This window comes from Lissotriton vulgaris, chromosome 2_1 (assembly GCF_964263255.1).
Source record: "Lissotriton vulgaris chromosome 2_1, aLisVul1.2, whole genome shotgun sequence".
Classification (NCBI taxonomy): Eukaryota; Metazoa; Chordata; class Amphibia; order Caudata; family Salamandridae; genus Lissotriton; species Lissotriton vulgaris.
The window spans coordinates 295,140,755-295,165,545 of record NC_141687.1 but is presented as its reverse complement, the minus strand read 5'-3'; the positions used below and the strand labels follow the sequence as shown (position 1 = coordinate 295,165,545).

Genomic DNA, 24,791 nt, shown 5'->3' with positions numbered 1-24,791 from the left:
TCACCGCAATACCTCCGCCTCTAGATTGTCTATTCAGCAGGTTGGTAGAGTATCCTGTAGGAGTAGCCAAGTTAACAACTGAGTTCATGTCATCTTGCACCCAGGTCTCTGTAAGAAAAAGGACGTCAAGAGAGCGATCCCTGACTAGATCATGGATTTCCATGTAGTGCCTTGCTAGGGATCTTATGTTAAGCTGTGATACCAGAATTTGTTGTTGGGGGCAGGCGGTAGTGAGAGGCAAAGGTGTAGTGGGTTCAGGGAAAGTGTACCCAAAAGTGCATTTTATGCTGCCCCTCAGATGTTGTGGTGATGTCATAGGACATAAGGTTGCCTGGGTGTTAAGATCTAGAAGAGCCTCCCTGGCCCTGGTATAGGTATGCCCACCCTTCTCCTCCCAGCCAGGATCACTGGCGAGAGGCGACGTACTGGCGCGGACGTTCGCAGACGGGCTTGTCCGGGGCGCGTCTTCGGCGCGCCAATGGCGTGCCCGCTGCGCGCTCGGATGGACATCCTATTTAAATGAGAGGGCCCGTCTGACTGGTGCAGGATGCACAGTGGAAGTCTGGTCACTTCCGGTGTGTTCCTGTGCTCAACTTTCCTCCACAACAAACTGACTAGGTCAGCGGTGGAACGGGGAAGCGACGGTGAGTGAGATTAAAAGATCGGCGAGTGAAACATAAAGTTTTAAAACACAGATGCCACACTGCAAGGTCACAAAAATTCAATCAAAGCGCTGCACACGCTTCTCCTTACTCTTGAATCAGCTGGGAGAGCGGGCTGCTGCTGTTTAAATAGTGCTGGGCCCCTAGACTGGTGCAGGAGGCACAGCGGAGGTCTGGTCACTTCCGGTGTGTTCCTGTGCTCAACTTCACTCCACAACAAACTGATTAGGTCAGCGGTGGAACGGGGAAGCGACGGTGAGTGAGATTAAAAGATCTGCGAGTGAAACATAAAGTTTTAAAACACAGATGCCACACTGCAAGGTCACAAAAATTCAATCAAAGCACTGCACACGCGTCTCCTTACTCTTGAATCATATGTATGGCAATGTCTTTAGTCTCCCTGAACAAAGGAACTCTTCCCCAGTTCACATCTACAAGCCTAACAAGACGATGGCATTCGACCAGAGGTCACGCGTCGTGAAAGACCTCCCGCAAAAACGATCAATAAGTATTTGTAGAGCACGCCAATCACCCCACTGGGTATCTAGTTGCTACGGAATATAACAGCAAGTTTTACTTTGAGATGAACCCTGAATGGCTGGCAGTCTAAGAAAGTGTTGCCATGAACAACACCTCGTCTTAGCACCCGGTTACAACGTATGCAGCTTTTATCTGGCCCTACAAACCTTTAGGCATCTCTACTCTATCGAAGTATCCAAAATACGGTTTACGTTTCCTGTACCGAGGATTTCGTTCACTGGGGAATCAGTACTTGTCAGGACAGTTTTGATCCTAATATTCGTCAGAATAAAAACGGAAACTTTCAGTGTTTGTTTCCGTCTTCCAGCCCTTCCTGAAATGAAGAAAGGAGCATCCATTTCTAGCAGTTAGCTGTTTCACAAACGCAACTCTGTCCATTCCCTTCCTGTTCAGATGAGGAATTTTCTGCAACAACTTTGTGACACCTACAAACACTATTTCCAACTTCTTCCTTCATTACATATCAAGACGGAACTTTTTATAACGCTATGCCAATCTGCCCCAGTGGCACAGGAGGACATCACAGCAGCATTCTTTACCGCCACCTGGCTAAGCTCTCAGCAGATAAGATATAGTCTTAAAACCTGCCGCTATGGTCTAAGCCGCTAACTGAAGCCTTACTTCGCCATGCTAGGTTGAAATTGAAGGCAAGAGCAGAAATTAAGGAAGGGGACCAGAAACAGTCCACATGGCCTCTTGCGGCAGGCTATGAGGCTACCACAATTTAGGGCCACTTTCTTTTGTTTTTTTAATAATGCGACCGGTGGCTGGGAAGGACGTCAGGCTATGCCCAACCTTTACAAAGGCAAGATGAGGTGAAAATTCGAGGCACTAACCCGGCCAGCCATCAGACTGCCAACTTCACCAATTCATGTTCTACCGCCAACCCAGCCACATCGTTTCCCTGGCTTTAGGGCACGTTGGCAATTCAAAAGGCTGTCTTCTGCGGTTCTACGCATTACAGCGTTAGAAATTTCAAGGCGCAGGTTTTTTTTAATACAGTTTACCACTAGCTCCCATTTTCTCAATAAAGCTCTCAAGTTCCCATCATTCTAATATTGCATATGACAACACTATAGGGGACTACAATTATCATTAAATGATCTCTAGTTGAGTTATTGACAGAAGCGAGGGGACAGAGAATGTAAGCAATGTGACAGACGAGGCAGAACGGCTATAATGATATCTCAACGTTCCGGTAAACGATGTAGCAATGCTCTAAATTAAACAGGGGAACACCACAATAATGAGTTTGAGTTGAGTTTGAAATATTTATAAAGCGCACGTACACCTGGCGGTTTCATGGCGCTATAGAGTACTGAGCCCAGGAGGGCAGGAAAAACGGGGGAAGATAAAAGTAGCAGTTTTATGGAGAGAAAGCTTGTGAGAAAAGAAAAGTTTTTAGCGATTTACGGAAGAGTGGGTATTGGGTGCACGATCTAAGGTGGGCGGGGAGAGAGTTCCAGAAAGCGGGGGCAAGTGTGGAGAATTTCGTGCCTTCCCAATTTTTGTGTTTGAAGCGAGGAACTGTCAACAGCTGTTGGGCGGATGAACGAAGTTCCCTGACAGGGACGTAGGGTTTGATTTCAGAAGAAATGAAGGCAGGGGCTGCTCCGACCCGAGCCTGAAAGGGGATGCAGCTCATCTTGAACTGGGCTCGTTCATGGATGGGGAGCCAATGTAAGGTCTTGAGGAGGGGAGTGACGTGATGGGATTTGGCCAAGTTGAAGACCAGGCGAGCAGCCTGGTTTTGGACCAACTGGAGTCGTCGCATGCTGTAGGCGGGCATGCCGCAGTAGAGGGCGTTGCCGTAGTCTAGGCGAGAGGTTACCATTGCCAGGACTATGAGCTTGAGGGCGGAGAAAGAAAAAAACCGAGAGACTTTGCGGATAGTGCGGAGTGAGAGAAAAGAAGAGGACACAACAAAACTAACCTGGGAGTGCAAAGTGAGTTGGTCGTTCAGTTTGACCCCAAGAGTTTTTACAGATGACGATGGAGAAGGGAGGGGGGGGGGACCAAAGGAGGGGGGCCAGAAGAGAGAGGTCCAGGGACTGGAGCAACCACCTGTCAAAACCAGCTCCGTTTTGTCGGCGTTTAACTTCAGGTGGTTGTAGTTCATCCAGTCCCGGATGAAGACCATGACATACTGGAAATTAGACATGGATTCGGGGGATGTGGATAGAGAAAAGATAAGCTGGAGGTCGTCCGCATAATTGTATACGGAAACCTCCAGCTGTTGAAGGGCAAAGATAAGAGGGGCAATGTATAGGTTAAATAAAAGAGGGGAGAGGGAAGAGCCCTGGGGAACCCCGCATTGTACTTTACGAAAGTCCGCAGAGAAGTTACCCAAGCGCACTGCCTGGGTGCGGTCTCTCAGGAAGGAGGACAGCCAGACCAAGGCCGAACCTCCAATCCCCGCCGCCCTGACACGGGAAAGTAAGATAGAGTGGTCAACCGTGTCAAAGGCGGCGGAAAGGTCGAGGAGGACCAGGGCCTGGGGGTGGTTGGTGTCCATACCTTCTCTGAGGTTGTCAAGAACCGATAACACTACTGACTCCGTAGATTGAGCGGGGCGGAACCCAGCCTGACGGGGGGCTAACACATTAATGACATTCGCTAGAACGTTGGAGCAGGTGGCTTATTCCAACCATTTTTTGATCATTGCAACTTCACTCTCCCAAATAAATCTAGCAAAATTCCAATCGTCTAAGACATCAAGCCCTTGATACACTAACGGGTGTGCTGGCGCTTGTGGGGAGCTGCGCGGTTTTGCGATGCCAAGAAGGGCTTTTGTGATGATAAGTAAACAGACGCAATCCTTTACGCATATGCAAATTTGTGCCACGGGAGGGCCCGCACAAAAAATCAGCAAATAACCAAGAAGGTGTCCTTCATCCGCGCCAGTCTAAGATCCACTGGGGCCGTATACGTTTTTGGGCCCGTGACCATGGTGTTACTCTTGTTTTTAGTCTAAAAAGCCTAAATAGGATTAGAAAGCCCCTTTCAACAGTCAATTTGGCACAGCGATAAATCATTGTGCATCACTAATTGTCTGGCAGAAGTCTAAGCTCTAAAGATAGCCCATACACAAGGGCCCAGATTGATGAAGCGCTTGTGTTGTCATTGCGTCATGCAAGACAGCGTTAGGCAACTCCAGGGCTTCACTAAGATTTACTAAGTCGGAGAAGGCCACCTTGCGTGGCATTGCATGGCTTAGTAAATCTAGAGCAGTGATACTCAAAGTATGGCCCAGAGGCCGCAAGCAGCTCTCCTGACCCTTACATGCGGCTCCCTGGTGTACAGCAGCACCGGGCTGCTGTTTACTTGACGGAGCACTAATAGTTGAAAGATGGTAATTAAAGAGCCAAGCATTTATTTACAACTAAAGTAACGTATTAACTAAAGTAAAAGAAAAGAAGTGAAGGTGTCCTGCACCGCTGAACTTAAGGAACACATTCTTTTTTAAAGACATCTTGCAACAAACGTTAATGAAATGTGACAGTCTCTAAAAAAACTCTAAAAAACTTGCCTTCCTTCAACATGCAGAAGCGTTTCACCTCAGTATATCAGTGCATTGAGAAGTATTTAAAAAACATTCATGCTTCCTCCAACCCTGCAATGCAAATAGTGAACCATGAGGTAAGTCAGTTCTTATGTTCATCGTCTGTGCGGCCTGGGTTGCTATTACACATGGACAACATCTGCCATCCTGCTGGCATCAATGAGGCCCTTGGTCACATGACAGGCCAAACTTTTTGGCCCCCTGGAAAATGTCTGCGAGGCCTATGATCCCGAAAAACGCAAGGCAGCAGCAACTCTCTGCTTTGCGTTACTCTGAGCCGAGAATGTGTTAAATGGGTGGAGAGTGGGGGGCAGATTTACGACTTCTGGCGCATGTCTGCTAATCAGAGGAGATACCCCAGAAGAGTTGCAACGCATCTGCCCACCCGTGCGCCACCACTGATGCGCCGCATTTACAATGCGGCGCACTGTAGCGCTCGGCAGATGTGTGACGCATCCCCGGCGGAAATGCGGCACATTGCTGGAGTTGCGTCGCAAGCGTGACACAGCTTTAGCAAGGCTCGGGGGTGCCCTACCTGTAACATGCTGCATCAATCCTTACGCCACCTTCAAGCAGGCGCAGGGTTTTGACGCAGCATGGCCCTAAAAGTGACTGCGTGAAATCTTGTAGATTTCACTCAGCCACTTTTAGGAGGCATTCCTGCACCGGTACAAAAGGGGCATGGGGCTTGTAAATCTGCCCCTGGTTGTTTCCATCCATCCACCCATGCTTTTTTACGCATTCCCAGATTTACTCAGAGTAATGGGACTGCGTCAACATTGTACGTTTTCCCAACAGAGACGCCACGAGGAGAAATATCTTTAATTCTCCCCGTTTAGTCCTCTTTCTATGTGTGCTGGCATTCTGCCCTCTCCCTTACAGGCATGGCAGCGCGGCAATGCGTTGCGTGAAAGGTTTGATAAATCTGTCCAGGGTCCATTTGAAAAGTCCTCCTTGGGCGTTTGTAAATCAAATATACCAAATTTAAGCGAAGAAAACTTTAAGAAAACAACCTGTCGTATAAACAAGTGCAGGAAAGCTCAAATTTTTCACACCACATGCACAAACCTCACATTAAGCCATTGTAAGCAACAGAAAAACAAATGGACTCCATCATCTATCTCATTTTCTTATACAGTTATAAGGATCTAACCACTCAGTTTGTGTTTCCTTCCTCCAGCTCTCCTGTAAGAGAGAGCTGAACGGTCATCAATAGCAAACAGCAGCTGCATAAATGCAACACTGTCCACTCGCTTCGCGCTCAGAAGGACACACTTCAACTCTTCCTCGTGGTTAGCGAAGACCAGACACTTTCGAACACATTTCCTCAGTAAAGAACTATAGAAATGATCCCTGAAAGTATAGTCTTAGCACAAACGACTGCAGCTCACACGAACAGAGAAAGTAAAACCCCTTCTCACGTACAGTAAGGAAAGGTTCGACATCATCAACTCCAACAAAAACATATGGCTGTATAACGCCACAAAATAACAATCTAAAGGTGCACGGGCAGACGTGTTCCTAGCAATAAGGCATTCTCAGTAGATCCTGGGTGACTCACTGCTTTAAAAATCTGCATAATCGAAATCAGTAACCAATCACATTCAGCCTGCCTTTTCTTCACACACACGCACGGATTCCCTGCCCACTGTTCCCGAAACAGACAGAGGACTACAGTGTGAAAGTTAAAGTTCAAACAGGAAAAGTTCGATACATTTGTCCAGGGTCCATTTGAAGAGTCCTCTTCGGGCGCTTGTACATTGAATGTACCTAATTAAAGAGAAGACATACTTTTCGAATTAATCCTGTAGCGCAGAAGAGCTCAAACGTTATCAACCCACATGCACACGCTCCACTTATAGCCACCGTCAGCACCTTCAAAACGAAATACAGAATAGACTCAATCAACTTTCTTATACTGCAATGAGAAGCTGACCACTCAGTTTGTGTTTCCTTCCTCCAGCTCTCCTGTAAGAGAGAGAGGAACGGTCATCAATAGCTAACAGCAGCTGCATTAATGCAACACTGTCCACTCGCTTCGCGCTCAGAAGGATACACTTCAACTCTTCCTCGTGGTTAGCGAAGACCAGACACTTTCGAACACATTTCCTCAGTTAAGAACTATAGATATGATCCCTAAAAGTATAGTCTTAACACAAAGGACTGTAGCTCACACGGAGAGAGAAAGTAAAAACCCTTCTTAAGTACAGTAAGAAAAGGTTCGGCATCATCAAATCCAACAAAAACATATGACTGTATAACAACACAAAATAACAATCTAAAGGTGCACAGGCAGACGCTTTCTTCGCAATAAAGCGTTCTCAGTAGGTCCTGGGTGACTCACTGCTTTAAAAATCTGCATAATCGAAATCAGTAACCAATCACATTCAGCCTGCCTTTTCTCCCTGCTCGCTGTTCCCGAAACAGACAGAGGACTACAGTGTGAAAGTTAAAGTTCAAACAGGTAAACAAAGCGTAGCCATATAGTTTTGTTTCGTGCTTTGGCTCACAGCAACAAACACGTTTTTACTTGTTGAAAAATTAAGAGAACCAGTTGGTAAACTCACAGCAAAGACAATCTAGCATTACTTCCACAGTTTTCTGCACTGCACTAAATGAGCACTATTACCATTTCAAGATGGCAATGCATAGTCAGACTGCGCGAAGAGTGGGACAGATTTACGAGAAAGTAGTGCATCTGTGAAGGTGCGTCACTTTCGCTGCGCCACTTTGAGAAACCCTTGCGCCGCTATGGATGCGCCGTATTTACAATACGGCGCACCATGGCACAAGGATTGACAGATGCGTCAAAAATTCTGACGCATCTGTTCACGCAAAGGTCACGCATTGCTAGAGTTGTGTCGCAAGCACGACGCAACTCCTGCAATGCAAGGGGAGGCCTATCCTCATTGCGCTGCGTCACTCCTTACGCCTGCTTCAAGCAGTAAGAATGTGACGCAGTGGCATCCTAGAAGTGGCGCAGATTTCACTGCGTCACTTCTAGGAGGCTTTTTTGAGTTGGAAAGCCCATCCTGCGGACATTATACCTGACGCAGGTACAATGTGACGCAGGGCTTTACAACGTGACGCATCTCCCGAGATGCGTCAGGTTGTAAATAGGCCGCATTTTTACGCTGCTGCTGAGTCACAAAACGTGACGCAACTGCTGCGTAAAAATGACGCAGGGGCTTGTAAATCTGCCCCAGTTTGTTTTACTACAGATCAGACTGAATCACCAGAGCACTTAGTCTGTCGAAGCAAAGCCGTACCCGAGCTCTGATTTCACATCATACTGTGCCAAAACTGTTAGAGGTCAAGGAACTATTCTTGTTCACTGCCTTGATTTAGATGCCCGGGCCAAGACAGGGATTTTTCTGGAAGCTTCATCCCAAAATATCTTTGCGAGATGTTCAACTTCCTATCTGAAAGCGATTTACATGTCCGGATCAAAGTGCTATTTGCACTCAGTTTGATTACTGCAGTAATTTACAAGAGGGAAAATTGGGAAAACTCGTCACAAATCTGCAGGTTCCACAAGACTGTGCAGGAAGACCGTTTTCAATCAGAATATTTGGTCCAGATTATGAACTGTCAATCTGCCGAAAGAGTCACACTGATTGCTAGTGCATGAGAAGCGACCAGGCAAGGTTGCAAGCGTGGAAACCAAAGGTGTAGCAACCAACTACCTCTACATTTTAAAATGTTGGACCACAGACCATATGTTATTTTATGTTATGTTATATTTACTTATATAGCGCACAGCTGCCCCAGCTAAGGGGCGTCCCGGCGCTTTTCCAGAGAGATCGGAGAGTTAAGCACAACAGATGTTACAGTGAAGAAATAACATAACAGAGCAGTCTAGCAGAAAAGGTGGGTTTTAATGGCCTTTCTGAAAGTCAAGAGGTCATTCAGACCACGTATCTGGGGTGGTAGGGCATTTCAAAGTTTAGCTGCGATATATCGGAAGGAGCGCCCTCCCATCCGGGCTCGCTTTATTCGGGGGACCACTGCCAGATTCTGGCCTTCTGATCGAAGGGTTCGCCGAGGTGTGTACTTAGTCAGAAGGGGACATAGCATACGAGGAGAAGCTGTTTTCAGGATTTTAAATGCAAGGCATTGAGTCTTGAAATGAATCCTCTTCTCCACAGGAAGCCAGTGGAGTTTAGTAATGGTACTGGCAGCTGACTGGAAGTGGGCTCTGGCTGCTGCATTTTGTACTCGCTGCAGTCTGCCCATCTCCGCCTGGTTGGCCCTCAAAAAGAGGGAGCTTGCGTAGTCCAGCCGCGAAAGGAATAGCAGACTGCACCACAAGCTGGCGGGTGGGGGGGATCAAAAATTTTTAGAGTCGGCTTGAGGTTCCGCAAGATCCCAAAGCACGTAGCGGCAACTTTCTTAGTGTGATGAACGAAATTCAGCGAGGAGTCGATCCAGATTCCGTGCTTTTTTACCTCGCTTTTAGGTTCGGGGGGGCTGCCAAGAATGTCCGGCCACCATTTGTCTCCCCATACCGAACCCTCTTTACCCACTAGCAGGACCTCGGTTTTCTCGGCATTAAGCTGTAGGTAGTTTGCTGTCATCCAATTGATTACAGCTGTAAGGCCCTGGTTGAAGTTGTGCGCGCTCAACCCAGGCTCGTCACTCAGCATCACCACCAGCTGAGTGTCGTCCGCGTATGAGACTATCGATAGCTCCCACCATTTGGCGACCTCAGCCAGTGGTTGGACGAAGAGATTAAAAAGCGTCTGACTGAGTGCCGATCCCTGGGGGACGCCCTGCTCGATAACCCGTTTGTTAGAGAGGAACGGAGGGGTAGAGACCCGGAAGGATCTTCCAGTCAGGAATGCCCTAAACCATTCAAGAGCCTGTCCTATAATCCCTGACTCCTTCAGTCGATATAGCAGGACCTCATGTGAGACCGTATCGAAGGCAGCACTGAGATCTAATAAAATCAGTGCTGCCGTCTGGCCGGAGTCCAAAATGTTCCGGAGATGTTCCGTCACACTCAGGAGTGCAGTTTCGGTGCTGTGGCCCGCACGAAAGCCATGTTTGGAGGCATCTAGGGTATTATTGGCACAAAGAAATTTCGTCAAGATGGTATTGACGGGAGACTCGGCCATCTTGGCCGGCCAAGGTAGCAATGAAATAGGCCTAAAATTCTCTGGCCTAGTGGGGTCCAGTGTGGGTTTTTTAATGATGGGGGACACCCATGCCTGCTTCCATCTGGTGGGTATTGTGGCTGTTGAAAATGAAGAATTGATAATCTCTCGGAGGGGATTGAGGACCAGTGCATCTGCTTCTCTGAAATGCGCGGGTTTTAGAGGATCTTCCGGGGAACCTGATTTAATTTTCCCACAAAGTTTAAGAAACTCCCCTTGACCCATGTCAGGTATACTCATAACTCTGTGGGTTGGCTCGTCTTTAGAAGGGGTGAGACTTGATGTATCTGGGAATGAGTTATATATCTTCCGGACTTTGTCAATGAATAAAGAGGCCAAATTCTCACAGTGAGTGTGGGAGGCCATTGTCTCCTCGACCGCTTTTTAGGCGCTAAGATCCTTGAGGATGTTGAAGAAGGTTTTAGAGGAGTTCTGACTTATGCTAATCTTGGTGGCGTAATATGCGGCTCGCGTCCTACAGATGTTTCTGTGGTAGTTTTTTTGTATCAGCACATATTGGGTCTTTAGCACAGGGTCATAAGATTTCCTCCATTTACGCTCCGCCGCTTTACATTCTTTCCTGAGGATGGTAAGCGCCTCATTGAACCAGGGCCTGGACTCCTGGGTACGCGCCCTGATCCAGACTGCGGGCATCAATACATCCAGAGCCTGGGTCAGCCAGCTACAGAAATTTTCATAGCCCTGGTCAGTGTTGTCACTGCCCTTGCAAGGGTTAGCTTTAAGTAGGATGTAAAAGTCTTCTAGTCGTAGCTTCCTCCAAGGGCGCTTCAGCACCCTTTGGGTCAAATTAATGTTAGGGCTGTCGTGTATAGGTAAGGACATAATCACCAACATATGGTCGGTCCAGGTCATTGGAATTGGCGCTTCTACTGTAGCTTCCTCTTGGTTAGTAAAAATGGGGTCTAAGGGATGTTCCCCTCTGTGAGTAGGACCCTTTACTAGCTGGCAAAGTTGAAATGCGGCTAGGTCGGCTAACAAGCCGCTGATCTTTTTGTCCGTAGTCATATCGAAATGGATGGTAAGATCTCCAAAGATGTTAAAATTGGCGGTACCTACTTACTAAGGAGCAGACTGTCTCTAATAAAGCTTTAGTGAAGCTACTATCCTGCCCAGGGGGTCTATAAATCAAGATGCCTGACAGAGTTAGGTGGGGGGTTATCCTGATACTGTATCGAGCACATTCACTTCCCTCAATATTCAGCTTGGTAAACTGGCATGAGTATTGGGATCTAACCATCACCGCAATACCTCCGCCTCTAGATTGTCTATTCAGCGGGTTGGTAGAGTATCCTGTAGGAGTAGCCAAGTTAACAACTGAGTTCATGTCATCTTGCACCCAGGTCTCTGTAAGAAAAAGGACGTCAAGAGAGCGATCCCTGACTAGATCATGGATTTCCATGTAGTGCCTTGCTAGGGATCTTATGTTAAGCTGTGATACCAGAATTTGTTGTTGGGGGCAGGCGGTAGTGAGAGGCAAAGGTGTAGTGGGTTCAGGGAAAGTGTACCCAAAAGTGCATTTTATGCTGCCCCTCAGATGTTGTGGTGATGTCATAGGACATAAGGTTGCCTGGGTGTTAAGATCTAGAAGAGCCTCCCTGGCCCTGGTATAGGTATGCCCACCCTTCTCCTCCCAGCCAGGATCACTGGCGAGAGGCGACGTACTGGCGCGGACGTTCGCAGACGGGCTTGTCCGGGGCGCGTCTTCGGCGCGCCAATGGCGTGCCCGCTGCGCGCTCGGATGGACATCCTATTTAAATGAGAGGGCCCGTCTGACTGGTGCAGGATGCACAGTGGAAGTCTGGTCACTTCCGGTGTGTTCCTGTGCTCAACTTTCCTCCACAACAAACTGACTAGGTCAGCGGTGGAACGGGGAAGCGACGGTGAGTGAGATTAAAAGGTCGGCGAGTGAAACATAAAGTTTTAAAACACAGATGCCACGCTGCAAGGTCACAGAAATTCAATCAAAGCGCTGCACAAGTGTCTCCTCACTCTTAAATCAGCTGGGAGAGGGGGCTGCTGCTGTTTAAATAGTGCCGGGCCCCTGACTGGTGCAGAATGCACAGCGGAAGTCTGGTCAGCGGAAGTGTGCTCAACTTCCCTCCACAACAAACTGACTAGGTCAGCGGTGGAACGGGGAAGCGACGGTGAGTGAGATTAAAAGATCGGCGAGTGAAACATAAAGTTTTAAAACACAGATGCCACACTGCAAGGTCACAAAAATTCAATCAAAGCGCTGCACACGCTTCTCCTTACTCTTGAATCAGCTGGGAGAGCGGGCTGCTGCTGTTTAAATAGTGCTGGGCCCCTAGACTGGTGCAGGAGGCACAGCGGAGGTCTGGTCACTTCCGGTGTGTTCCTGTGCTCAACTTCACTCCACAACAAACTGATTAGGTCAGCGGTGGAACGGGGAAGCGACGGTGAGTGAGATTAAAAGATCTGCGAGTGAAACATAAAGTTTTAAAACACAGATGCCACACTGCAAGGTCACAAAAATTCAATCAAAGCACTGCACACGCGTCTCCTTACTCTTGAATCATATGTATGGCAATGTCTTTAGTCTCCCTGAACAAAGGAACTCTTCCCCAGTTCACATCTACAAGCCTAACAAGACGATGGCATTCGACCAGAGGTCACGCGTCGTGAAAGACCTCCCGCAAAAACGATCAATAAGTATTTGTAGAGCACGCCAATCACCCCACTGGGTATCTAGTTGCTACGGAATATAACAGCAAGTTTTACTTTGAGATGAACCCTGAATGGCTGGCAGTCTAAGAAAGTGTTGCCATGAACAACACCTCGTCTTAGCACCCGGTTACAACGTATGCAGCTTTTATCTGGCCCTACAAACCTTTAGGCATCTCTACTCTATCGAAGTATCCAAAATACGGTTTACGTTTCCTGTACCGAGGATTTCGTTCACTGGGGAATCAGTACTTGTCAGGACAGTTTTGATCCTAATATTCGTCAGAATAAAAACGGAAACTTTCAGTGTTTGTTTCCGTCTTCCAGCCCTTCCTGAAATGAAGAAAGGAGCATCCATTTCTAGCAGTTAGCTGTTTCACAAACGCAACTCTGTCCATTCCCTTCCTGTTCAGATGAGGAATTTTCTGCAACAACTTTGTGACACCTACAAACACTATTTCCAACTTCTTCCTTCATTACATATCAAGACGGAACTTTTTATAACGCTATGCCAATCTGCCCCAGTGGCACAGGAGGACATCACAGCAGCATTCTTTACCGCCACCTGGCTAAGCTCTCAGCAGATAAGATATAGTCTTAAAACCTGCCGCTATGGTCTAAGCCGCTAACTGAAGCCTTACTTCGCCATGCTAGGTTGAAATTGAAGGCAAGAGCAGAAATTAAGGAAGGGGACCAGAAACAGTCCACATGGCCTCTTGCGGCAGGCTATGAGGCTACCACAATTTAGGGCCACTTTCTTTTGTTTTTTTAATAATGCGACCGGTGGCTGGGAAGGACGTCAGGCTATGCCCAACCTTTACAAAGGCAAGATGAGGTGAAAATTCGAGGCACTAACCCGGCCAGCCATCAGACTGCCAACTTCACCAATTCATGTTCTACCGCCAACCCAGCCACATCGTTTCCCTGGCTTTAGGGCACGTTGGCAATTCAAAAGGCTGTCTTCTGCGGTTCTACGCATTACAGCGTTAGAAATTTCAAGGCGCAGGTTTTTTTTAATACAGTTTACCACTAGCTCCCATTTTCTCAATAAAGCTCTCAAGTTCCCATCATTCTAATATTGCATATGACAACACTATAGGGGACTACAATTATCATTAAATGATCTCTAGTTGAGTTATTGACAGAAGCGAGGGGACAGAGAATGTAAGCAATGTGACAGACGAGGCAGAACGGCTATAATGATATCTCAACGTTCCGGTAAACGATGTAGCAATGCTCTAAATTAAACAGGGGAACACCACAATAATGAGTTTGAGTTGAGTTTGAAATATTTATAAAGCGCACGTACACCTGGCGGTTTCATGGCGCTATAGAGTACTGAGCCCAGGAGGGCAGGAAAAACGGGGGAAGATAAAAGTAGCAGTTTTATGGAGAGAAAGCTTGTGAGAAAAGAAAAGTTTTTAGCGATTTACGGAAGAGTGGGTATTGGGTGCACGATCTAAGGTGGGCGGGGAGAGAGTTCCAGAAAGCGGGGGCAAGTGTGGAGAATTTCGTGCCTTCCCAATTTTTGTGTTTGAAGCGAGGAACTGTCAACAGCTGTTGGGCGGATGAACGAAGTTCCCTGACAGGGACGTAGGGTTTGATTTCAGAAGAAATGAAGGCAGGGGCTGCTCCGACCCGAGCCTGAAAGGGGATGCAGCTCATCTTGAACTGGGCTCGTTCATGGATGGGGAGCCAATGTAAGGTCTTGAGGAGGGGAGTGACGTGATGGGATTTGGCCAAGTTGAAGACCAGGCGAGCAGCCTGGTTTTGGACCAACTGGAGTCGTCGCATGCTGTAGGCGGGCATGCCGCAGTAGAGGGCGTTGCCGTAGTCTAGGCGAGAGGTTACCATTGCCAGGACTATGAGCTTGAGGGCGGAGAAAGAAAAAAACCGAGAGACTTTGCGGATAGTGCGGAGTGAGAGAAAAGAAGAGGACACAACAAAACTAACCTGGGAGTGCAAAGTGAGTTGGTCGTTCAGTTTGACCCCAAGAGTTTTTACAGATGACGATGGAGAAGGGAGGGGGGGGGGACCAAAGGAGGGGGGCCAGAAGAGAGAGGTCCAGGGACTGGAGCAACCACCTGTCAAAACCAGCTCCGTTTTGTCGGCGTTTAACTTCAGGTGGTTGTAGTTCATCCAGTCCCGGATGAAGACCATGACATACTGGAAATTAGACATGGATTCGGGGGATGTGGATAGAGAAAAGATAAGCTGGAGGTCGTCCGCATAATTGTATACGGAAACCTCCAGCTGTTGAAGGGCAAAGATAAGAGGGGCAATGTATAGGTTAAATAAAAGAGGGGAGAGGGAAGAGCCCTGGGGAACCCCGCATTGTACTTTACGAAAGTCCGCAGAGAAGTTACCCAAGCGCACTGCCTGGGTGCGGTCTCTCAGGAAGGAGGACAGCCAGACCAAGGCCGAACCTCCAATCCCCGCCGCCCTGACACGGGAAAGTAAGATAGAGTGGTCAACCGTGTCAAAGGCGGCGGAAAGGTCGAGGAGGACCAGGGCCTGGGGGTGGTTGGTGTCCATACCTTCTCTGAGGTTGTCAAGAACCGATAACACTACTGACTCCGTAGATTGAGCGGGGCGGAACCCAGCCTGACGGGGGGCTAACACATTAATGACATTCGCTAGAACGTTGGAGCAGGTGGCTTATTCCAACCATTTTTTGATCATTGCAACTTCACTCTCCCAAATAAATCTAGCAAAATTCCAATCGTCTAAGACATCAAGCCCTTGATACACTAACGGGTGTGCTGGCGCTTGTGGGGAGCTGCGCCGTTTTGCGATGCCAAGAAGGGCTTTTGTGATGATAAGTAAACAGACGCAATCCTTTACGCATATGCAAATTTGTGCCACGGGAGGGCCCGCACAAAAAATCAGCAAATAACCAAGAAGGTGTCCTTCATCCGCGCCAGTCTAAGATCCACTGGGGCCGTATACGTTTTTGGGCCCGTGACCATGGTGTTACTCTTGTTTTTAGTCTAAAAAGCCTAAATAGGATTAGAAAGCCCCTTTCAACAGTCAATTTGGCACAGCGATAAATCATTGTGCATCACTAATTGTCTGGCAGAAGTCTAAGCTCTAAAGATAGCCCATACACAAGGGCCCAGATTGATGAAGCGCTTGTGTTGTCATTGCGTCATGCAAGACAGCGTTAGGCAACTCCAGGGCTTCACTAAGATTTACTAAGTCGGAGAAGGCCACCGTGCGTGGCATTGCATGGCTTAGTAAATCTAGAGCAGTGATACTCAAAGTATGGCCCAGAGGCCGCAAGCAGCTCTCCTGACCCTTACATGCGGCTCCCTGGTGTACAGCAGCACCGGGCTGCTGTTTACTTGACGGAGCACTAATAGTTGAAAGATGGTAATTAAAGAGCCAAGCATTTATTTACAACTAAAGTAACGTATTAACTAAAGTAAAAGAAAAGAAGTGAAGGTGTCCTGCACCGCTGAACTTAAGGAACACATTCTTTTTTAAAGACATCTTGCAACAAACGTTAATGAAATGTGACAGTCTCTAAAAAAACTCTAAAAAACTTGCCTTCCTTCAACATGCAGAAGCGTTTCACCTCAGTATATCAGTGCATTGAGAAGTATTTAAAAAACATTCATGCTTCCTCCAACCCTGCAATGCAAATAGTGAACCATGAGGTAAGTCAGTTCTTATGTTCATCGTCTGTGCGGCCTGGGTTGCTATTACACATGGACAACATCTGCCATCCTGCTGGCATCAATGAGGCCCTTGGTCACATGACAGGCCAAACTTTTTGGCCCCCTGGAAAATGTCTGCGAGGCCTATGATCCCGAAAAACGCAAGGCAGCAGCAACTCTCTGCTTTGCGTTACTCTGAGCCGAGAATGTGTTAAATGGGTGGAGAGTGGGGGGCAGATTTACGACTTCTGGCGCATGTCTGCTAATCAGAGGAGATACCCCAGAAGAGTTGCAACGCATCTGCCCACCCGTGCGCCACCACTGATGCGCCGCATTTACAATGCGGCGCACTGTAGCGCTCGGCAGATGTGTGACGCATCCCCGGCGGAAATGCGGCACATTGCTGGAGTTGCGTCGCAAGCGTGACACAGCTTTAGCAAGGCTCGGGGGTGCCCTACCTGTAACATGCTGCATCAATCCTTACGCCACCTTCAAGCAGGCGCAGGGTTTTGACGCAGCATGGCCCTAAAAGTGACTGCGTGAAATCTTGTAGATTTCACTCAGCCACTTTTAGGAGGCATTCCTGCACCGGTACAAAAGGGGCATGGGGCTTGTAAATCTGCCCCTGGTTGTTTCCATCCATCCACCCATGCTTTTTTACGCATTCCCAGATTTACTCAGAGTAATGGGACTGCGTCAACATTGTACGTTTTCCCAACAGAGACGCCACGAGGAGAAATATCTTTAATTCTCCCCGTTTAGTCCTCTTTCTATGTGTGCTGGCATTCTGCCCTCTCCCTTACAGGCATGGCAGCGCGGCAATGCGTTGCGTGAAAGGTTTGATAAATCTGTCCAGGGTCCATTTGAAAAGTCCTCCTTGGGCGTTTGTAAATCAAATATACCAAATTTAAGCGAAGAAAACTTTAAGAAAACAACCTGTCGTATAAACAAGTGCAGGAAAGCTCAAATTTTTCACACCACATGCACAAACCTCACATTAAGCCATTGTAAGCAACAGAAAAACAAATGGACTCCATCATCTATCTCATTTTCTTATACAGTTATAAGGATCTAACCACTCAGTTTGTGTTTCCTTCCTCCAGCTCTCCTGTAAGAGAGAGCTGAACGGTCATCAATAGCAAACAGCAGCTGCATAAATGCAACACTGTCCACTCGCTTCGCGCTCAGAAGGACACACTTCAACTCTTCCTCGTGGTTAGCGAAGACCAGACACTTTCGAACACATTTCCTCAGTAAAGAACTATAGAAATGATCCCTGAAAGTATAGTCTTAGCACAAACGACTGCAGCTCACACGAACAGAGAAAGTAAAACCCCTTCTCACGTACAGTAAGGAAAGGTTCGACATCATCAACTCCAACAAAAACATATGGCTGTATAACGCCACAAAATAACAATCTAAAGGTGCACGGGCAGACGTGTTCCTAGCAATAAGGCATTCTCAGTAGATCCTGGGTGACTCACTGCTTTAAAAATCTGCATAATCGAAATCAGTAACCAATCACATTCAGCCTGCCTTTTCTTCACACACACGCACGGATTCCCTGCCCACTGTTCCCGAAACAGACAGAGGACTACAGTGTGAAAGTTAAAGTTCAAACAGGAAAAGTTCGATACATTTGTCCAGGGTCCATTTGAAGAGTCCTCTTCGGGCGCTTGTACATTGAATGTACCTAATTAAAGAGAAGACATACTTTTCGAATTAATCCTGTAGCGCAGAAGAGCTCAAACGTTATCAACCCACATGCACACGCTCCACTTATAGCCACCGTCAGCACCTTCAAAACGAAATACAGAATAGACTCAATCAACTTTCTTATACTGCAATGAGAAGCTGACCACTCAGTTTGTGTTTCCTTCCTCCAGCTCTCCTGTAAGAGAGAGAGGAACGGTCATCAATAGCTAACAGCAGCTGCATTAATGCAACACTGTCCACTCGCTTCGCGCTCAGAAGGATACACTTCAACTCTTCCTCGTGGTTAGCGAAGACCAGACACTTTCGAACACATTTCCTCAGTTAAGAACTATAGATATGATCCCTAAAAGTATAGTCTTAACACAAAGGACTGTAGCTCACACGGAGAGAGAAAGTAAAAACCCTTCTTAAGTACAGTAAGAAAAGGTTCGGCATCATCAAATCCAACAAAAACATATGACTGTATAACAACACAAAATAACAATCTAAAGGTGCACAGGCAGACGCTTTCTTCGCAATAAAGCGTTCTCAGTAGGTCCTGGGTGACTCACTGCTTTAAAAATCTGCATAATCGAAATCAGTAACCAATCACATTCAGCCTGCCTTTTCTCCCTGCTCGCTGTTCCCGAAACAGACAGAGGACTACAGTGTGAAAGTTAAAGTTCAAACAGGTAAACAAAGCGTAGCCATATAGTTTTGTTTCGTGCTTTGGCTCACAGCAACAAACACGTTTTTACTTGTTGAAAAATTAAGAGAACCAGTTGGTAAACTCACAGCAAAGACAATCTAGCATTACTTCCACAGTTTTCTGCACTGCACTAAATGAGCACTATTACCATTTCAAGATGGCAATGCATAGTCAGACTGCGCGAAGAGTGGGACAGATTTACGAGAAAGTAGTGCATCTGTGAAGGTGCGTCACTTTCGCTGCGCCACTTTGAGAAACCCTTGCGCCGCTATGGATGCGCCGTATTTACAATACGGCGCACCATGGCACAAGGATTGACAGATGCGTCAAAAATTCTGACGCATCTGTTCACGCAAAGGTCACGCATTGCTAGAGTTGTGTCGCAAGCACGACGCAACTCCTGCAATGCAAGGGGAGGCCTATCCTCATTGCGCTGCGTCACTCCTTACGCCTGCTTCAAGCAGTAAGAATGTGACGCAGTGGCATCCTAGAAGTGGCGCAGATTTCACTGCGTCACTTCTAGGAGGCTTTTTTGAGTTGGAAAGCCCATCCTGCGGACATTATACCTGACGCAGGTACAATGTGACGCAGGGCTTTACAACGTGACGCATCTCCCGAGATGCGTCAGGTTGTAAATAGGCCGCATTTTTACGCTGCTGCTGAGTCACAAAACGTGACGCAACTGCTGCGTAAAAATGACGCAGGGGCTTGTAAATCTGCCCCAGTTTGTTTTACTACAGATCAGACTGAATCACCAGAGCACTTAGTCTGTCGAAGCAAAGCCGTACCCGAGCTCTGATTTCACATCATACTGTGCCAAAACTGTTAGAGGTCAAGGAACTATTCTTGTTCACTGCCTTGATTTAGATGCCCGGGCCAAGACAGGGATTTTTCTGGAAGCTTCATCCCAAAATATCTTTGCGAGATGTTCAACTTCCTATCTGAAAGCGATTTACATGTCCGGATCAAAGTGCTATTTGCACTCAGTTTGATTACTGCAGTAATTTACAAGAGGGAAAATTGGGAAAACTCGTCACAAATCTGCAGGTTCCACAAGACTGTGCAGGAAGACCGTTTTCAATCAGAATATTTGGTCCAGATTATGAACTGTCAATCTGCCGAAAGAGTCACACTGATTGCTAGTGCATGAGAAGCGACCAGGCAAGGTTGCAAGCGTGGAAACCAAAGGTGTAGCAACCAACTACCTCTACATTTTAAAATGTTGGACCACAGACCATATGTTATTTTATGTTATGTTATATTTACTTATATAGCGCACAGCTGCCCCAGCTAAGGGGCGTCCCGGCGCTTTTCCAGAGAGATCGGAGAGTTAAGCACAACAGATGTTACAGTGAAGAAATAACATAACAGAGCAGTCTAGCAGAAAAGGTGGGTTTTAATGGCCTTTCTGAAAGTCAAGAGGTCATTCAGACCACGTATCTGGGGTGGTAGGGCATTTCAAAGTTTAGCTGCGATATATCGGAAGGAGCGCCCTCCCATCCGGGCTCGCTTTATTCGGGGGACCACTGCCAGATTCTGGCCTTCTGATCGAAGGGTTCGCCGAGGTGTGTACTTAGTCAGAAGGGGACATAGCATACGAGGAGAAGCTGTTTTCAGGATTTTAAATGCAAGGCATTGAGTCTTGAAATGAATCCTCTTCTCCACAGGAAGCCAGTGGAGTTTAGTAATGGTACTGGCAGCTGACTGGAAGCGGGCTCTGGCTGCTGCATTTTGTACTCGCTGCAGTCTGCCCATCTCCGCCTGGTTGGCCCTCAAAAAGAGGGAGCTCGCGTAGTCCAGCCGCGAAAGGAATAGCAGACTGCACCACAAGCTGGCGGGTGGGGGGGATCAAAAATTTTTAGAGTCGGCTTGAGGTTCCGCAAGATCCCAAAGCACGTAGCGGCAACTTTCTTAGTGTGATGAACGAAATTCAGCGAGGAGTCGATCCAGATTCCGTGCTTTTTTACCTCGCTTTTAGGTTCGGGGGGGCTGCCAAGAATGTCCGGCCACCATTTGTCTCCCCATACCGAACCCTCTTTACCCACTAGCAGGACCTCGGTTTTCTCGGCATTAAGCTGTAGGTAGTTTGCTGTCATCCAATTGATTACAGCTGTAAGGCCCTGGTTGAAGTTGTGCGCGCTCAACCCAGGCTCGTCACTCAGCATCACCACCAGCTGAGTGTCGTCCGCGTATGAGACTATCGATAGCTCCCACCATTTGGCGACCTCAGCCAGTGGTTGGACGAAGAGATTAAAAAGCGTCTGACTGAGTGCCGATCCCTGGGGGACGCCCTGCTCGATAACCCGTTTGTTAGAGAGGAACGGAGGGGTAGAGACCCGGAAGGATCTTCCAGTCAGGAATGCCCTAAACCATTCAAGAGCCTGTCCTATAATCCCTGACTCCTTCAGTCGATATAGCAGGACCTCATGTGAGACCGTATCGAAGGCAGCACTGAGATCTAATAAAATCAGTGCTGCCGTCTGGCCGGAGTCCAAAATGTTCCGGAGATGTTCCGTCACACTCAGGAGTGCAGTTTCGGTGCTGTGGCCCGCACGAAAGCCATGTTTGGAGGCATCTAGGGTATTATTGGCACAAAGAAATTTCGTCAAGATGGTATTGACGGGAGACTCGGCCATCTTGGCCGGCCAAGGTAGCAATGAAATAGGCCTAAAATTCTCTGGCCTAGTGGGGTCCAGTGTGGGTTTTTTAATGATGGGGGACACCCATGCCTGCTTCCATCTGGTGGGTATTGTGGCTGTTGAAAATGAAGAATTGATAATCTCTCGGAGGGGATTGAGGACCAGTGCATCTGCTTCTCTGAAATGCGCGGGTTTTAGAGGATCTTCCGGGGAACCTGATTTAATTTTCCCACAAAGTTTAAGAAACTCCCCTTGACCCATGTCAGGTATACTCATAACTCTGTGGGTTGGCTCGTCTTTAGAAGGGGTGAGACTTGATGTATCTGGGAATGAGTTATATATCTTCCGGACTTTGTCAATGAATAAAGAGGCCAAATTCTCACAGTGAGTGTGGGAGGCCATTGTCTCCTCGACCGCTTTTTAGGCGCTAAGATCCTTGAGGATGTTGAAGAAGGTTTTAGAGGAGTTCTGACTTATGCTAATCTTGGTGGCGTAATATGCGGCTCGCGTCCTACAGATGTTTCTGTGGTAGTTTTTTTGTATCAGCACGTATTGGGTCTTTAGCACAGGGTCATAAGATTTCCTCCATTTACGCTCCGCCGCTTTACATTCTTTCCTGAGGATGGTAAGCGCCTCATTGAACCAGGGCCTGGACTCCTGGGTACGCGCCCTGATCCAGACTGCGGGCATCAATACATCCAGAGCCTGGGTCAGCCAGCTACAGAAATTTTCATAGCCCTGGTCAGTGTTGTCACTGCCCTTGCAAGGGTTAGCTTTAAGTAGGATGTAAAAGTCTTCTAGTCGTAGCTTCCTCCAAGGGCGCTTCAGCACCCTTTGGGTCAAATTAATGTTAGGGCTGTCGTGTATAGGTAAGGACATAATCACCAACATATGGTCGGTCCAGGTCATTGGAATTGGCGCTTCTACTGTAGCTTCCTCTTGGTTAGTAAAAATGGGGTCTAAGGGATGTTCCCCTCTGTGAGTAGGACCCTTTACTAGCTGGCAAAGTTGAAATGCGGCTAGGTCGGCTAACAAGCCGCTGATCTTTTTGTCCGTAGTCATATCGAAATGGATGGTAAGATCTCCAAAGATGTTAAAATTGGCGGTACCTACTTACTAAGGAGCAGACTGTCTCTAATAAAGCTTTAGTGAAGCTACTATCCTGCCCAGGGGGTCTATAAATCAAGATGCCTGACAGAGTTAGGTGGGGGGTTATCCTGATACTGTATCGAGCACATTCACTTCCCTCAATATTCAGCTTGGTAAACTGGCATGAGTATTGGGATCTAACCATCACCGCAATACCTCCGCCTCTAGATTGTCTATTCAGCAGGTTGGTAGAGTATCCTGTAGGAGTAGCCAAGTTAACAACTGAGTTCATGTCATCTTGCACCCAGGTCTCTGTAAGAAAAAGGACGTCAAGAGAGCGATCCCTGACTAGATCATGGATTTCCATGTAGTGCCTTGCTAGGGATCTTATGTTAAGCTGTGATACCAGAATTTGTTGTTGGGGGCAGGCGGTAGTGAGAGGCAAAGGTGTAGTGGGTTCAGGGAAAGTGTACCCAAAAGTGCATTTTATGCTGCCCCTCAGATGTTGTGGTGATGTCATAGGACATAAGGTTGCCTGGGTGTTAAGATCTAGAAGAGCCTCCCTGGCCCTGGTATAGGTATGCCCACCCTTCTCCTCCCAGCCAGGATCACTGGCGAGAGGCGACGTACTGGCGCGGACGTTCGCAGACGGGCTTGTCCGGGGCGCGTCTTCGGCGCGCCAATGGCGTGCCCGCTGCGCGCTCGGATGGACATCCTATTTAAATGAGAGGGCCCGTCTGACTGGTGCAGGATGCACAGTGGAAGTCTGGTCACTTCCGGTGTGTTCCTGTGCTCAACTTTCCTCCACAACAAACTGACTAGGTCAGCGGTGGAACGGGGAAGCGACGGTGAGTGAGATTAAAAGGTCGGCGAGTGAAACATAAAGTTTTAAAACACAGATGCCACGCTGCAAGGTCACAGAAATTCAATCAAAGCGCTGCACAAGTGTCTCCTCACTCTTAAATCAGCTGGGAGAGGGGGCTGCTGCTGTTTAAATAGTGCCGGGCCCCTGACTGGTGCAGAATGCACAGCGGAAGTCTGGTCAGCGGAAGTGTGCTCAACTTCCCTCCACAACAAACTGACTAGGTCAGCGGTGGAACGGGGAAGCGACGGTGAGTGAGATTAAAAGATCGGCGAGTGAAACATAAAGTTTTAAAACACAGATGCCACACTGCAAGGTCACAAAAATTCAATCAAAGCGCTGCACACGCTTCTCCTTACTCTTGAATCAGCTGGGAGAGCGGGCTGCTGCTGTTTAAATAGTGCTGGGCCCCTAGACTGGTGCAGGAGGCACAGCGGAGGTCTGGTCACTTCCGGTGTGTTCCTGTGCTCAACTTCACTCCACAACAAACTGATTAGGTCAGCGGTGGAACGGGGAAGCGACGGTGAGTGAGATTAAAAGATCTGCGAGTGAAACATAAAGTTTTAAAACACAGATGCCACACTGCAAGGTCACAAAAATTCAATCAAAGCACTGCACACGCGTCTCCTTACTCTTGAATCATATGTATGGCAATGTCTTTAGTCTCCCTGAACAAAGGAACTCTTCCCCAGTTCACATCTACAAGCCTAACAAGACGATGGCATTCGACCAGAGGTCACGCGTCGTGAAAGACCTCCCGCAAAAACGATCAATAAGTATTTGTAGAGCACGCCAATCACCCCACTGGGTATCTAGTTGCTACGGAATATAACAGCAAGTTTTACTTTGAGATGAACCCTGAATGGCTGGCAGTCTAAGAAAGTGTTGCCATGAACAACACCTCGTCTTAGCACCCGGTTACAACGTATGCAGCTTTTATCTGGCCCTACAAACCTTTAGGCATCTCTACTCTATCGAAGTATCCAAAATACGGTTTACGTTTCCTGTACCGAGGATTTCGTTCACTGGGGAATCAGTACTTGTCAGGACAGTTTTGATCCTAATATTCGTCAGAATAAAAACGGAAACTTTCAGTGTTTGTTTCCGTCTTCCAGCCCTTCCTGAAATGAAGAAAGGAGCATCCATTTCTAGCAGTTAGCTGTTTCACAAACGCAACTCTGTCCATTCCCTTCCTGTTCAGATGAGGAATTTTCTGCAACAACTTTGTGACACCTACAAACACTATTTCCAACTTCTTCCTTCATTACATATCAAGACGGAACTTTTTATAACGCTATGCCAATCTGCCCCAGTGGCACAGGAGGACATCACAGCAGCATTCTTTACCGCCACCTGGCTAAGCTCTCAGCAGATAAGATATAGTCTTAAAACCTGCCGCTATGGTCTAAGCCGCTAACTGAAGCCTTACTTCGCCATGCTAGGTTGAAATTGAAGGCAAGAGCAGAAATTAAGGAAGGGGACCAGAAACAGTCCACATGGCCTCTTGCGGCAGGC

General features: G+C 47.6%; 4 non-coding genes across 4 annotated transcripts; all 4 read right to left on the bottom strand.

Annotated features, from left to right (window-relative positions):
* Positions 1 to 5,915: 5,915 nt before the first annotated feature.
* On the bottom strand, positions 5,916 to 6,133 carry LOC147730078 (small nucleolar RNA U3). Its single transcript, XR_015308990.1, has one exon. It is a non-coding gene; the product is annotated as a small nucleolar RNA U3 (small nucleolar RNA).
* Positions 6,134 to 6,698: 565 nt separating this feature from the next.
* On the bottom strand, positions 6,699 to 6,916 carry LOC147730077 (small nucleolar RNA U3). Its single transcript, XR_015309060.1, has one exon. It is a non-coding gene; the product is annotated as a small nucleolar RNA U3 (small nucleolar RNA).
* A 10,440-nt stretch (positions 6,917 to 17,356) lies between these two features.
* LOC147730076 (small nucleolar RNA U3) lies at positions 17,357 to 17,574 on the bottom strand. The gene has a single exon (XR_015308989.1). It is a non-coding gene; the product is annotated as a small nucleolar RNA U3 (small nucleolar RNA).
* A 565-nt stretch (positions 17,575 to 18,139) lies between these two features.
* Positions 18,140 to 18,357, bottom strand: LOC147730075 (small nucleolar RNA U3). The gene has a single exon (XR_015309059.1). It is a non-coding gene; the product is annotated as a small nucleolar RNA U3 (small nucleolar RNA).
* Between the last annotated feature and the right edge of the window lie 6,434 nt (positions 18,358 to 24,791).